At 47.2% G+C, this 12854-nt stretch overlaps 1 protein-coding gene across 2 annotated transcripts in view; it reads left to right on the top strand.

The window, feature by feature from the left end:
* Positions 1-12854, top strand: part of LOC117509471 (membrane-associated phosphatidylinositol transfer protein 3-like) — a 451299-nt gene that overhangs the window by 173580 nt on the left and 264865 nt on the right. The gene's annotated exons all lie outside the window — the stretch shown is intronic.

Here is a 12854-nt window from a genome sequence, read left to right as displayed (position 1 = left end):
TAAAAGGCACAAGGATGGAGAACTTTATCAGCCTCCACGCTCTGGGACAGCACGGCTCCTATCCCTGAGTCAGAGGCGTCCACTTCTACTACGTACTGGCGATCAGGATCAGGCTGCACCAGAACTGGCGCAGTCGAGAACCGGCGTTTCAACTCCTGGAACGCGGCTTCGCACCGATCCGACCAGGCAAAGGGGACCTTGGTGGAGGTCAGGGTAGTCAGGGGGCTAACGACCTGACTGTAACCTTTGATGAACCTCCTGTAAAAATTTGCAAAACCGAGGAACTGCTGTAGTTTCCTGCGGCTTGTTGGTTGGGGCCAATCTCTCACCGCCGCAACCTTAGCCGGATCAGGGGCGACGGAGTTGGAGGAGATGATGAACCCCAGGAAGGACAAAGAAGTGCGGTGGAACTCGCACTTCTCGCCCTTCACAAACAGCCGGTTCTCCAACAACCGCTGTAGGACCTGACGTACATGCTGGACATGGGTCTCAGGGTCCGGAGAAAAGATGAGTATGTCGTCCAGATATACGAAGACGAACCGATGCAGGAAGTCCCGCAAGACGTCGTTTACCAAAGCTTGGAACGTCGCGGGGGCGTTAGTGAGGCCGAACGGCATGACCAGGTACTCGAAGTGACCTAACGGGGTGTTGAATGCCGTCTTCCATTCGTCTCCCTTCCGGATCCGAACCAGGTGGTATGCATTTCTAAGATCCAATTTCGTAAAGATTTGGGCTCCATGCAGGGGCGTGAACACTGAATCCAACAGAGGTAACGGGTATCGGTTGCGAACCGTGATCTCGTTCAGCCCTCTGTAATCAATGCATGGACGGAGTCCGCCGTCTTTCTTGCCCACAAAAAAGAAACCAGCACCCATCGGGGAGGTGGAGTTCCGGATCAGCCCGGCAGCTAAGGAGTCCCGGATGTAGGTCTCCATTGATTCGCGGTTAAGGTGAGAGGTTGTACAACCTACTGGACGGGTACTCAACGCCCGGGACTAAATCGATGGCACAATCGTACGGCCGGTGCGGAGGAAGAGTGAGCGCCAGATCTTTGCTGAAAACGTCAGCGAGATCATGGTACTCCTCTGGCACCGCCGATAGATTGGGGGGGACTTTGACCTCCTCATTAGCTGTAGTGCCGGGGGGAACCGAGGATCCTAAACACTCCCGGTGGCAGGCTTCGCTCCACTGCGTCACAACCCCGGACGGCCAATCAACCCGGGGATTGTGCTTCACCATCCATGGAAAGCCCAAAATCACTCGGGAGGTAGATGGTGTTACATGGAACACTATCTCCTCCCTGTGATTCCCAGACACAACCAATGTCACTGGTTGTGTCTGATGTGTGATTAATGGAAGCAGGGTGCCATCTAGTGCTCGCACCTGCAATGGTGCCGGCAGAGCCACCAGAGGGAGCTCTACTTCCCTTGCCCATCTGCTGTCCAGCAGATTCCCCTCTGACCCCGTGTCTATCAGTGCTGGGGCGTGAAGGGTTAACTCCTCACAAAGGATTGTTACTGGGATTCGTGCCGATCTGCGGGGTCTTTCCGCGTGTGTGTTATGGCCCACCCTTAGCCCAGATTCTAAGGACGGGCGTTGTAGTTTGACCGTTCAGGGCAGTCCCTCTGCATGTGCTCACAAGAGCCGCAGACAAAACACTCCCCGCGGGCCAGTCTCCTTTGTCTGTCACTTAATTTAACTTTGGCCCTGCTTGTGTCCATAGCCTCCTCAGCAGGGGGAGCTGTAGCCCCACAGGGCCCTCTGGCAGTGAAGCATGGGGACAACGTCTTATCGGAACCGGAAGGGGGAGGGACGGCTCGTACCCGGTCACGCCCCCCGGCCTGCTCCCGACGATGCTCAGTCAAACGGTTGTCTAGGCGTATAACCAAATCGACAAGCCCGTCAAAATCCCGCGGTTCCTCCTTCGCCAGTAGGTGCTCCTTGAGGACCGGTGACAGTCCATTTACGAAGGCGGCGCGGAGCGCAACGTTATTCCAGCCGGACCTCGCTGCCGCGATGCGGAAGTCGACTGCATACTCGGCTGCGCTACGGCGCCCCTGTCTTATCGACAGCAGCACGTTCGAAGCAGTCTCGCCTCTGTTAGGATGATCAAACACTTGTTTGAACTCCCGTACAAACCCAGCATAAGACGTTAGGAGCCGTGAGTTCTGCTCCCAAAGCGCCGTAGCCCATGCGCGTGCCTCTCCTCGAAGCAGATTGATAACATAAGCTACCCGGCTAGCATCTGATGCGTACATGACAGGGCGCTGTGAAAAGACGAGCGAACACTGCATGAGGAAGTCCGCGCACGTCTCGACACAGCCCCCGTACGGCTCCGGAGGGCTTATGTAAGCTTCAGGGGATGGTGGGGGGGTTTGTTGAACGACCAGTGGTACGTCTGATTCAGGCCCAGGACCAGCCAGAGGAGGAGCTGCAGCAGCGCCCTGATCGTGCGCTTCCACCCTGGCGGCGAGAGCCTCCACTCTCCGATTAAGGAGGACATTCTGCTCGGTCACTAAATCCAACCGAGCCGTGAAGGCGGTTAAGATCTGCTGCAGCTCACCCAACACGCCTCCTGCTGACGCCTGCGCTCCTGGCTCTGCCATTGGCCGTTCACGCTCGAGCTGACGCCCCTCGGAATCCATGACGATTGGCCGAGAAATCCTGTTGGGAAGGTGTCGTAGCACGGACCCACAACAGGGGGCGCAAATGAACGGACAATGAGTAAGCCAAAAGGTAACAATTTACTGTTGTGACAATACACAACTAAACGTACAGAAATTACAAAGTCAATGAACGCCAGGTGACGTGTGGGCAGGCTCGAAGATAGAAGACCCCGACGAGAGAGAGACCGCGTCCCACACGGCCTCCACCACCAACGGTCTGAAGAACACCGGAGCCGCCAAGTCCCGAATCCCCAGGTGACCTCTGTCTTCGGCTGTCGACCCTGGTACTGCTGGCAGAAAGCAGAGAAAAGATGAATGAGTGTAAATCCTTACACTCAGCGGTCTATAGTCTGTACACAGTTAGGAGGAGAACCTCCACCTCCGAATCACACACTCGTGCAGCTCCTAGTGTGACCACTTATCTGTAGCGCGGTTGTCGTCGTCACGCTCCACGCCACTTCCCAGATAAGGGTGAACACCACAGGATACCGGCTGCAACAGAAGTTCAGAATCCTACACAACGTGTTAATCAGCAGAGAAATTACCTCACGGTAGTCGATTTCTCGGCGAGGAGGTGGAGTCACGATCCGGCTTTTAAGATGGTGATGATGATGATGAACGAGTGACAGCTGGTGCAGGGGATGAATGACAGCTGTCACTTCTTCAGGGTCCGGCGCCCTCTCGTGCTTGGAGCCCGCACTCCAAGCAGGGCGCCCTCTGGTGGTGGTGGGCCAGCAGTACCTCCTCTTCAGCGGCCCACATAACACAAACTGAGATTTACAAGAAAGTATAAACATATGAAAACAAAAACCAGAAAACCATATAAATTCGAAACCTGGACCTAAACCCCAAGCCAGGGTCAAGCATGACAGTAATATGTAAAAAATTTAAGACTTTACGGCCTTTATAACATTTAAATGTAAGATATTTAAGTATTGTATTTTCATTTACAAGCAATATGGACCTTTGTTTTTTAGTCCCCCCCATGATCACAGGGTGGCTGGAGCCTATACCAGCAGTCATAGGGTGTGATGCGGGGTACACCCTGGACAGGACGCCAGTATGTCAAAGGGCCACATATAGACAAACACATTCACACCCGCATGCACACCTACGGACAATTTAAAGTTTCCAGTTCACCTAACCTGCATGTCTTTGGATGTGGGAGGCAGCCGGAGCACCCGGAGGAAACCCACGCAAACACGGGGAGAACATGCAAACTCCACATAGAAAGGCCACAGGTGGGAATCGAACCCATGACCTTCTTGCTGTGAGGCAACAGTGATAACCACTAAGCCACAGTGATGCCCCCTCAGCAACCACTGTAGCCTAAAATGATTTTTTTGTGTTTAAATTACGCAAGACCCCAAGTTTTATCCAATTAAACCCCCTCCTCCTGAAATGTCTGGAACCACCGAGATGACTCCAACATGAACAACACTTGCTGCATTCTCTGACATTTAAGCAATTCACTATATTGACTTTCACAAGTAGGAAGACAAACTTTATAGAATGCAAATAATTGCAGTTGAACATCTGCCTTTTATCTAATGTCGATGTAATGCTGAAAGGAAATGATTTTATAGGTTGGAAATAATGACATTGAAAACGGGATTGAGGCTTGCAGTGTAGAATTTTGCCTGGTCATACTTTTCGAGCTGCATGAAAGTGTGTCTGTGTTCGATCACCAAAAGGCAGAAGCTTTGTAAGAGGTGACATTGGAAGAAGAAACGCACTGAAAACACATTCAAAGGAAAAAAAAACGTCTGAAGAATGAAGCGAGATTTGAAGAGTGTATTTTCCTTGTTGCTAAGTGACTGTGGTATCATGAAAAGTATGATTGTGTCCGGCAGTAAACGGAATACTTCACAACATAAACATACAAGGCCTGTTAGAAAAGTATCGGACCTTTTTATTTTTTCAAAAACCATATGGATTTGAATCACGTGTGATTGCATCAGCCAAGCTTGAACCTTTGTGCGCATGCGTGAGTTTTTTTCACACCTGTCGGTTGCGTCATTAGCCTGTGAGCAGGCTTTGTGTGAGCAGTGGTCCACCCCTCTCGTCGGATTTTTATTGCGAATAAAATGTCTGAAAGATTTGGAGCTTTGCTGCATCAAATTTTTCCAGAAACTGTGAGAGACCTCCAGGTGGACAACATTCGGAAAATTCAGATGGCTAACAGTGACGATTTTATGGGGATTACACAGATTAAGGAGTGCTCCAGCCGGTTTAAAGACCGCCCACAGCTGCTGAGAGTGCGCTGCGCTCCGAGCGCCGATCGACAGGCTGAATCAACCAGATTATTTCCAACGTGAAGGCTTTGTTGATCCGGGACGTCGTCTGACTTACACAAAAATGGCAGAAGACATGGACATCAGCACTTTTTCGGCACATTCCACTGTTACAGGAGTTTTTTTCATGGAAAGAGAAGCGAAGGGATGCGCCACGGAGTCGTCCATGGCGCGGCACAAAACCACCTCCGTGTTGGTCTCACAGGACAGCTTTCAGATGGCTTTCAGACGGCTTTCGGTGGCTTTTCAGTCGTGTGACTATCCGAGAAATTGTGGATGAGCCTGGACATGCCAGAACATGTCCTGTGAGGCTTCATCACGGCGTCTGAAAGCTGTCCTGTGAGACCAACACAGAGGTGGTTTTGTGCCGCGCCATGAACGGCTCCGTGGCGCATCCCTTCGCTTCTCTTTCCATGAAAAAAACTCCTGTAACAGTGGAATGTGCCGAAAAAGTGCTGATATCCACGTCTTCTGCCATTTTTGTGTAAGTCAGACGACGTCCCGGATCAACAAATCTTCACGTTGGAAATGATCTGGTTGATTCACCTTGTCGATCGGCGCTCGGAGCGTGGCACGCTCTCAGCAGCTGTGGGCGGTCTTTAAACCGGCTGGAGCACTCCTTAATCTGTGTAATCCCCATAAAATCATCCATGAAAGCCATCTAAATTTTCCGAATGGTGTCCACCTGGAGGTCTCTCACAGTTTCTGGAAAAATTTGATGCAGCAAAGCTCCGAATCGTTCAGACATTTATTCGCAATAAAAATCCGACGAGAGGGGTGGACCACTGCTCACATAAAGCCTGCTCACAGGCGAATGACGCAACCGACAGGCGTGAAAAAACTCACGCATGCGCACGAAGGTTCAAGCTTGGCTGATGCAATCACACGTGATTAAAATCCATATGGTTTTTGAAAAAAATAAAAAGGTCCAATACTTTTCTAACAGACCTCGCATTTTCAGAATGATAAACCTCGTCCCTAGAAGGAATTCAAGGTTGTTAAAGATTGTTGAAGTTATTGCTCACTAACATTTAGTGACAGCGAATCTGCAGCTGCACATTGCTGCTGCTGTTTTGGAGTGAGGCTGCCCCTATGTTTCCTTTGCCAAGTCATTTGAATTTTGTACAGAAACTCACAGGCATGAGCTGAGGGAATTGGATGAAAGAGTAAAAATGATTTGTCCTGATATTTGAATATCTCCCAAAGCATTACAATAACCTTCAGGGAGTTTTATTCATGGAGTTGTGATTAATGCCGTCATCGTCCACATAGTGGAACCCTGTGGAGACTGTGGGGATTTATCTGAGGTTTCCACTAAATAGATAATCCCTAACCAATATTATACCTCATACCACTGTAATTTTGTTTTTGTTGCTCATTCAGCGTCTCTGTGCAGGTTATTTTATGTAATACATTTTCTTTGAGTCTTCTCCATAACAAAATAATGCATCTCACAGGTCTTATCTTGCATAGAAATTGGGGAGGGGGGAGGAGGAGTTTGAATATTGAGAAGGGTACACACTGGGATATCTGTCCATGACTGACAGCTCATGTTACCAATCAATCACAAATATTTTGTCAATTTATGCAGGAAAGAAAGCCCCTTTGGCTGTTCTCTTGTTTTCCTCGGGGTCGCCACAGCAGATCCAAGGTGGATCTGCATGTCAATTTTTACACCGGATGCCCTTCCTGATGCAACTCCACATTACATAGAGGAATGTGGAAGGGGTGGGGTTTGAACAAAGAGCCTTCCGCACTGAAACTAAGCACACTAACCACTTGGCCACCACCACCCCTGCTTTGTCAATTAATGTAAACTTTAGACAATCTCTCTCGCCCTATTTGTTGCAGAGATATATCAGAAAATGTTTTTTTTTTTTTTGCACCATGTTTTTGTTCATTTTGACCTTTGTGCCATCCTTTCCAAAAGTTAGTCATCTCGAGATATCTGTCCATGTCATATTACCATGACGTTTGATGAAAACCTGTCCAGCCAGCAAAAATAGGACAAGTCAAATGAAACTGGTCATTGTCCACAAAAAATGTTGGGTTCCTCATGTTCATTATTTATTTATGGTTGTTTTGTAGTCCAAATGACTTCAAAACAAATGCTGTATGCCAGGCACAAGGTGCTGTGGTGTTGAGAATGTTGTGTGGGCCGCTGAAGAGGAGGTACTGCTGGCCCACCACCACCAGAGGGCACCTTGCCTGGAGTGCGGGCTCCAGGCACCAGAGGGCGCTGCCATCTCACAGGAGCAGCCGGGGTGACAAGACGTCATCTCCACTTCTCTGCCGAGATATCGCTCTACCAAGGAGGTAACGTACTCAGCCAATTGTGTTATCGTCTTGACAATAATACTTTGTTGCTTGTGTGTAGGACAGCTGGAGACTGTATTGGACTTTTTTGGATAAGTACTCACATTCCTACACTACAGTATTTTTCTGACGAGAGGTGGAGGTGGTGTTTCCACCCTACGTGTTGCTGGGTGCAGACGCACCCACATCTGACTGTTTCTGTTCCTCGCCAGCAGTACCGGATCCGACAAGCGGAGGCAGTGGCCACCTGGGAGTTCGGGACTTGGCGGCTCCAGTATTCCCGGGGTTCGGTGGCGGAGGAAATCGGGTGGTTCCGGTTCGACTTAGACAGACGTCTCCTATCTTCGAGCCTGCCCACACGACACCGTTGGAATTCGGCTTATTCTTTGACATTGTAATCGGTTGTGTTTGTTGTGCGTGTTTCACAACAGTAAAGCATTGTTATTTGACTTCCTCCATTGTCCGTTCATTTGCGCCCCCTGTTGTGGGTCCGTGTTCCTACACTTTCCCAACAGAGAAAGCAGATGCAAGTGAAAGAATTTGTGGCTCATCAACAGAGTAATTGTGACCTGTCAAAACACACTGTGGCCAGCAATCACCAAAGCTCCCTGAGGTGAAGCTGTGAAGCAGCAACACTGTAAAAAGGGATATGCTCAAAAAGTAGCTTGTTTCCTTAATTTATGACCACTTACAATGAATTATGAAATGTCAACTGAACTAACTCGGGTTTGTGATTCGATTTAGTGAAATTAAAATTTCAGTGTGTCAGTTTAACTAAACAGTGTGAGTATGAATCAGAGTAACCAGATTATATTGAAGCTGAGTACTCATGTTTTAAGTCAGCAGTTATGAGGTAACCTTGATCATTTTTACAGTGAATGTAGTGTTATTATTTTTGCCATGAGTTTGTGCCCTCATTTCATTTTATGGTTGTTTTGCAGTGTTTTTAGGCATCTATAATGTTGGCTGTCCAGAGAGAGAGATAGAGAGAGCTACAGGTTTGTTGTTATGTTTCACAGCAGCCTCAACTCAAGGTTCTTGAAATGGAGCAATATCTCTGCTTGGTGGGTTATTTACCATTAATGCAGCTACAATAAAAATTCACCACGGGGTCTAGTAGATTAAAAATTGGACAATTATGTCACCAAACAAAATAATTTGAAAATGTCGCATAGTGTTTTGAGAAATTAGGAGAAACTACTATTATGATATTTTTAGAGACAGTGGCACTAACAAAAAGACAGGAGGCAGAGCTGAAGATGTTGCAGTTCTCTTTGGGAGTGATGAGGATGGACAGGATTAGGAATGAACATATCAGAGAGACAGTGCAAGTAGGACAGTTTTGAGAAAGACAGAGAGGTGAGATTGAGATGGTTTGGACATGTGCAGAGGAGGGACCCAGGGTATATAGGGAGAAGGATGCTGATAGTGCAGCAAATAACAAACAATCCTTCACTTGGTGATACAAGAAACAGATTTGGCATGAATGTTCTTGCTGTGTAATTCTTCTTTGACTCCTACCTGGCCGCCATATTGGATTTTCAAATGGCCCACACTTTTTGTCTCTGACACTGATTTATGAAGAACATTCATGCCAAATCTGATGCTTGTATCACCAAGTGAACAATTCTGGCCAAAAATCAAACTTATCTGCTCCACTATGAGGATGGAGCCACCAGGCAGGAGGAGAAGAAGGAGGCCACAGAGGAGGTTTATGGATATGCTGAGAGAGGACATGCAGGTGGTTGGTGTGACAGAGGAAGACACAGCGGACAGGGTGAGATGGAGAGGATTGATCTGTTGTAGCGCCTCCTAACGGGAGCAGCCAAGAACAGATTAATGAAATTAATAGTTATGAGGTTAATCAGTCATCATACTAAACCCTGAGAACTTGTTTGGAGCCAGAGAGCTGAGATGGAGGTTGAGCCTCTGTTTTTGTGACACGGCGTGAAGGCGACACAGCTGTCGGCTGGATGGTTGGATGCTGTCGCCGATTTCTTCTGACACCTCCACAGCTGACCGGAGCAGGCCCCGTGCACATGCACATGCATTGCCACGTATAAAGAGTTTGTCACGCTGTTGCAGTCTTTATGAGCTGCTCTGAAGTGACGATGAAAGCAGAAGTGCAACGCAGCCAGCTTTTCTTTAGGACAGCGTGCACGCTGATGAAACTGAAGATTGCTTCTTGATGACCCTTCGAGCCCCGCAGTCACCTCTGGTAAAATGTTAATTTTGTCTTGGTGGCGCTCTGCGATAGATTGGCAGTTTGTGCAGGGTGTACCCAGCCTCTCGCCCAATGGACCACTGGGATAGCCTCCAGCTGCCCTGTGACCCTTAATGGGAATAAGCGGGTATAGAGAATGTGGCAGGTTTGAACTCACATTTGTGTCGACACTTGGGCCGCACCTTGGCTTTTATGTGTCTGTTCAAATGAAAGAAGATAAGGTGATATGTGAGGCAAAAATTCAAAGTATTCTTTTTTCATAAAGGTGAAAATGGTCTACACTAGTACTGTATGAAAATATACAGTGGAATATTGAACACTTTGAAGCTTTGGGTTCATTGAAGAAGCCACTGGGAGCATCATATTTTTTTAATATATGCTTTGAACGAGCCGGCGGCAGAAAGGCTTTTACTTACTGTGAAGAGTCCCATGAATTTTGTAGTGGCTCCAGCCCAAAGAAAATCTTTTATTGGATAATTTCTGCACATTTAATGTCTTTACATGTGTTTTATAAATATGTCTCAAACCCAAAGTACCATGTTGACTGAAATTGCTGTTTAGGACTGAAGACCGCATTAGAAATGGCTCTATACTGGAGAACATGTTTTAATCAAAATCACTTCTATGGACTTTTGAGAGTAATAATATGTTTGATAGTCTAAAATATCAGGATTGATTGATTTTAAATTTTGTAAAAATAAACCAGTTCAGCACGTTAACGCCTATTTCCGCCCCGAGGCACATGTATCCTGGTGCTTATCTCCAGATTCCTGTACAGGATGCCAGTGCCACAGTTTTGATTGAAAAATTTTAATGTTGGCTCACTTTTACTCGAGAACTCATAAGGATTTGGGTTATTGACCTCTGTAATGTAGAAGGAAGACCTATATATATGGTGCACATTGAGACAGACGTGCGGAGGAATTCGCTCATCGGGACGGAGCCGCATGGCGCAAAGCAACGGCGTGATGAAGCCTCACAGGACATGTTCTGGCATGTCCAGCTCATCCACAATTTCTCGGATAGTCACACGACTGAAAGCCACCGAAAGCCATCTGAAAGCCATCTGAAAGCCGTCCTGTGAGACCAACACGGAGGTGCTTTTGTCCCGCGCCATGAGTGGCTCTGTGGCACATTCCTCCGCTTCTCTTTCCATGACAAAAACTCCTGTAACAGTGGAATGTGCCGAAAAAGTGCTGATGTCCACGTCTTCTGCCATTTCCGTGGAAGTCAGACGACGTCCCGGATCAACAAAGCCTTCACTTTGGAAATGATCTGGTTGTTTCAGCGGGGTTTCAGCCTGTCGATCGGCGCTCGGAGTGCGCCGCGCTCTCAGCCGCTGTGGGCGGTCTTTAAACTGACTGGAGCACTCCTTAATCTGTGTAATCCCCATAAAATCGTCGCTGAAAGCCATCTGAATTTTCCGAATGGTGTCCACCTGGAGGTCTCTCACAGTTTTTGGAAAAATTTTATGCAGCAAAGCTCCAAATCGTTCAGACATTTTATTCACAAGAAAAATCCGACGAGAGGGGTGGACCACTGCTCACACAAAGCCTGCTCACAGGCGAATGACGCAACCGACAGGCGTGAAAAAACTCACGCATGCGCTCGAAGGTTCAAGCTTGTCTGATGCAATCACACGTGATTCAAATCCATATGGTTTTTGCAAAAAATAAAAAGGTCTGATAGCTTTCTAACAGAGCTCGTATATGCAGCTAATAATTATATTTTTGCCTTTTTCCATACCTATTTCAGTTGTGATGGATTCCAAAAGATTTTCCACAGCCACAGTCATTTCATCTTTAATTTTGTAGTTAATCCTTTTGTCAACATACAAAGCCACTCCTCCTCCTCTATTTCGTCTATTCAGGTGATTAAATTCATAACCCTCCAGCTCATAGTTTGTGTCATCACCCTCTCAATTATACTGAATGGTTGACAAAATTGTTTTAAATAGTCTTTGATACTCCCAAAATGTTTGTACAGACTCCTGCTATTAAAGTAGATTATTGACAATTTCCCATCACTTGAAATGCAGTTATTGTATTGTTCCTCTGTGTAATACTGAAAGTTACTATCTATCTCGTATGAAGGAATAGAAATGATTGTCCAGATCTATCTCATATTCCAGATCTTGTATATGATCAGTGTACTTAAAAGGTTGTAATTCCACATTCTCATAACCATGTATGATCTCAGTTATGCTATTACTGTTTAGAAGCACCGATGAATGGTCTGTATGTTTGTCAGTCATTATGAAAGTTGGTTGCGTTCACTTACCATGTTTTATTCATATTTTGCCAATTCCTCCATGCTTCTGATCACACTTTGGCTTCTTCTGGGGACCTGTTTAGTTTGATGAATACTTTACAGTTTGAAGTCCATGTGTTTTGAATTTTTTGTTGTTTTCTCAAGTATCTTGCCTTTTTTGCTATGTCTGCATTGTGTTTAGTGAGATGTTCATTTATGTAAACATTGGATCCTTTAGGTTTATATCCTTGTTTGAGCAGAGTTGTTTTGTCTTTCCTGTTAACAAACCTCATGATGACTGTAGGTTTGTCTGATGAATTCTTCCTGGGTAACGGATGACATGCTTCAATAGTGTTTATATCCAGATCGATCCCCTTAGTTTGTAAAAAAGCAGCAACTTGTTGCTCTGTGGAGCATTTGTCTTGTTCATGGGCTCCCCCCTGTTACCAGAGGCTGCTGCCCGAGCATACAATCTGGGTCTGATGTAGAGCCCAGATACAACAACATCGTTCTTTCGCGTGTACGGCTCCATTTCAGTCACCCTTCTTTCCAACAACGCGATCCGTTTGTCCTTCTGCTCAATAAGGCCTCTAATATCCTCCAGATCCTCCGTCACGGGTGCTTTCTTTGGCCCCATTCTCACCGTCTTATTTAACAGCTGTTTGTTGTGCAACAGCTGTTAGCTTTTAGCTGTTAGCCAAAACCAGGCTGGCTTAGCCTAGCCTGCGACGTCCCGGCTTCTCTGCAGGTCCGACAGGCCGACTGATGATGTTAATTGCGGCCGCGACGAGTCGCGGGCCCGGGTGGTGTCTCTGGCGGTGGAGGGCTGGTGACGATCTCCGACGAGCTGCGGTACCGTCTGGGCCTCCGTCGAGCTGCGGGCTGATGGTGGCCTCCCTCAAACCGCGGTCCTGCTGGGCCTCGACGAGCCACGGACTGATGGTGGCCTCCCTCTAGCCGCGGTCCCGGCTGAAAACTGCCGAAACATCAAAGTTTAAACACTTCCTGCAGAAGAACAGAACAGAACGTGACCTTGGAATTAACCTGAATGATCCACATTTAACACAAATTAGATGTCGAGCTAGAACTTACACAGTAAAAGAA

This window comes from Thalassophryne amazonica, chromosome 4 (assembly GCF_902500255.1).
Source record: "Thalassophryne amazonica chromosome 4, fThaAma1.1, whole genome shotgun sequence".
Lineage (NCBI taxonomy): Eukaryota > Metazoa > Chordata > Actinopteri > Batrachoidiformes > Batrachoididae > Thalassophryne > Thalassophryne amazonica.
The sequence above is the reverse complement of the archived record's forward strand: the minus strand, read 5'-3'. Positions and strand labels throughout refer to the sequence as shown.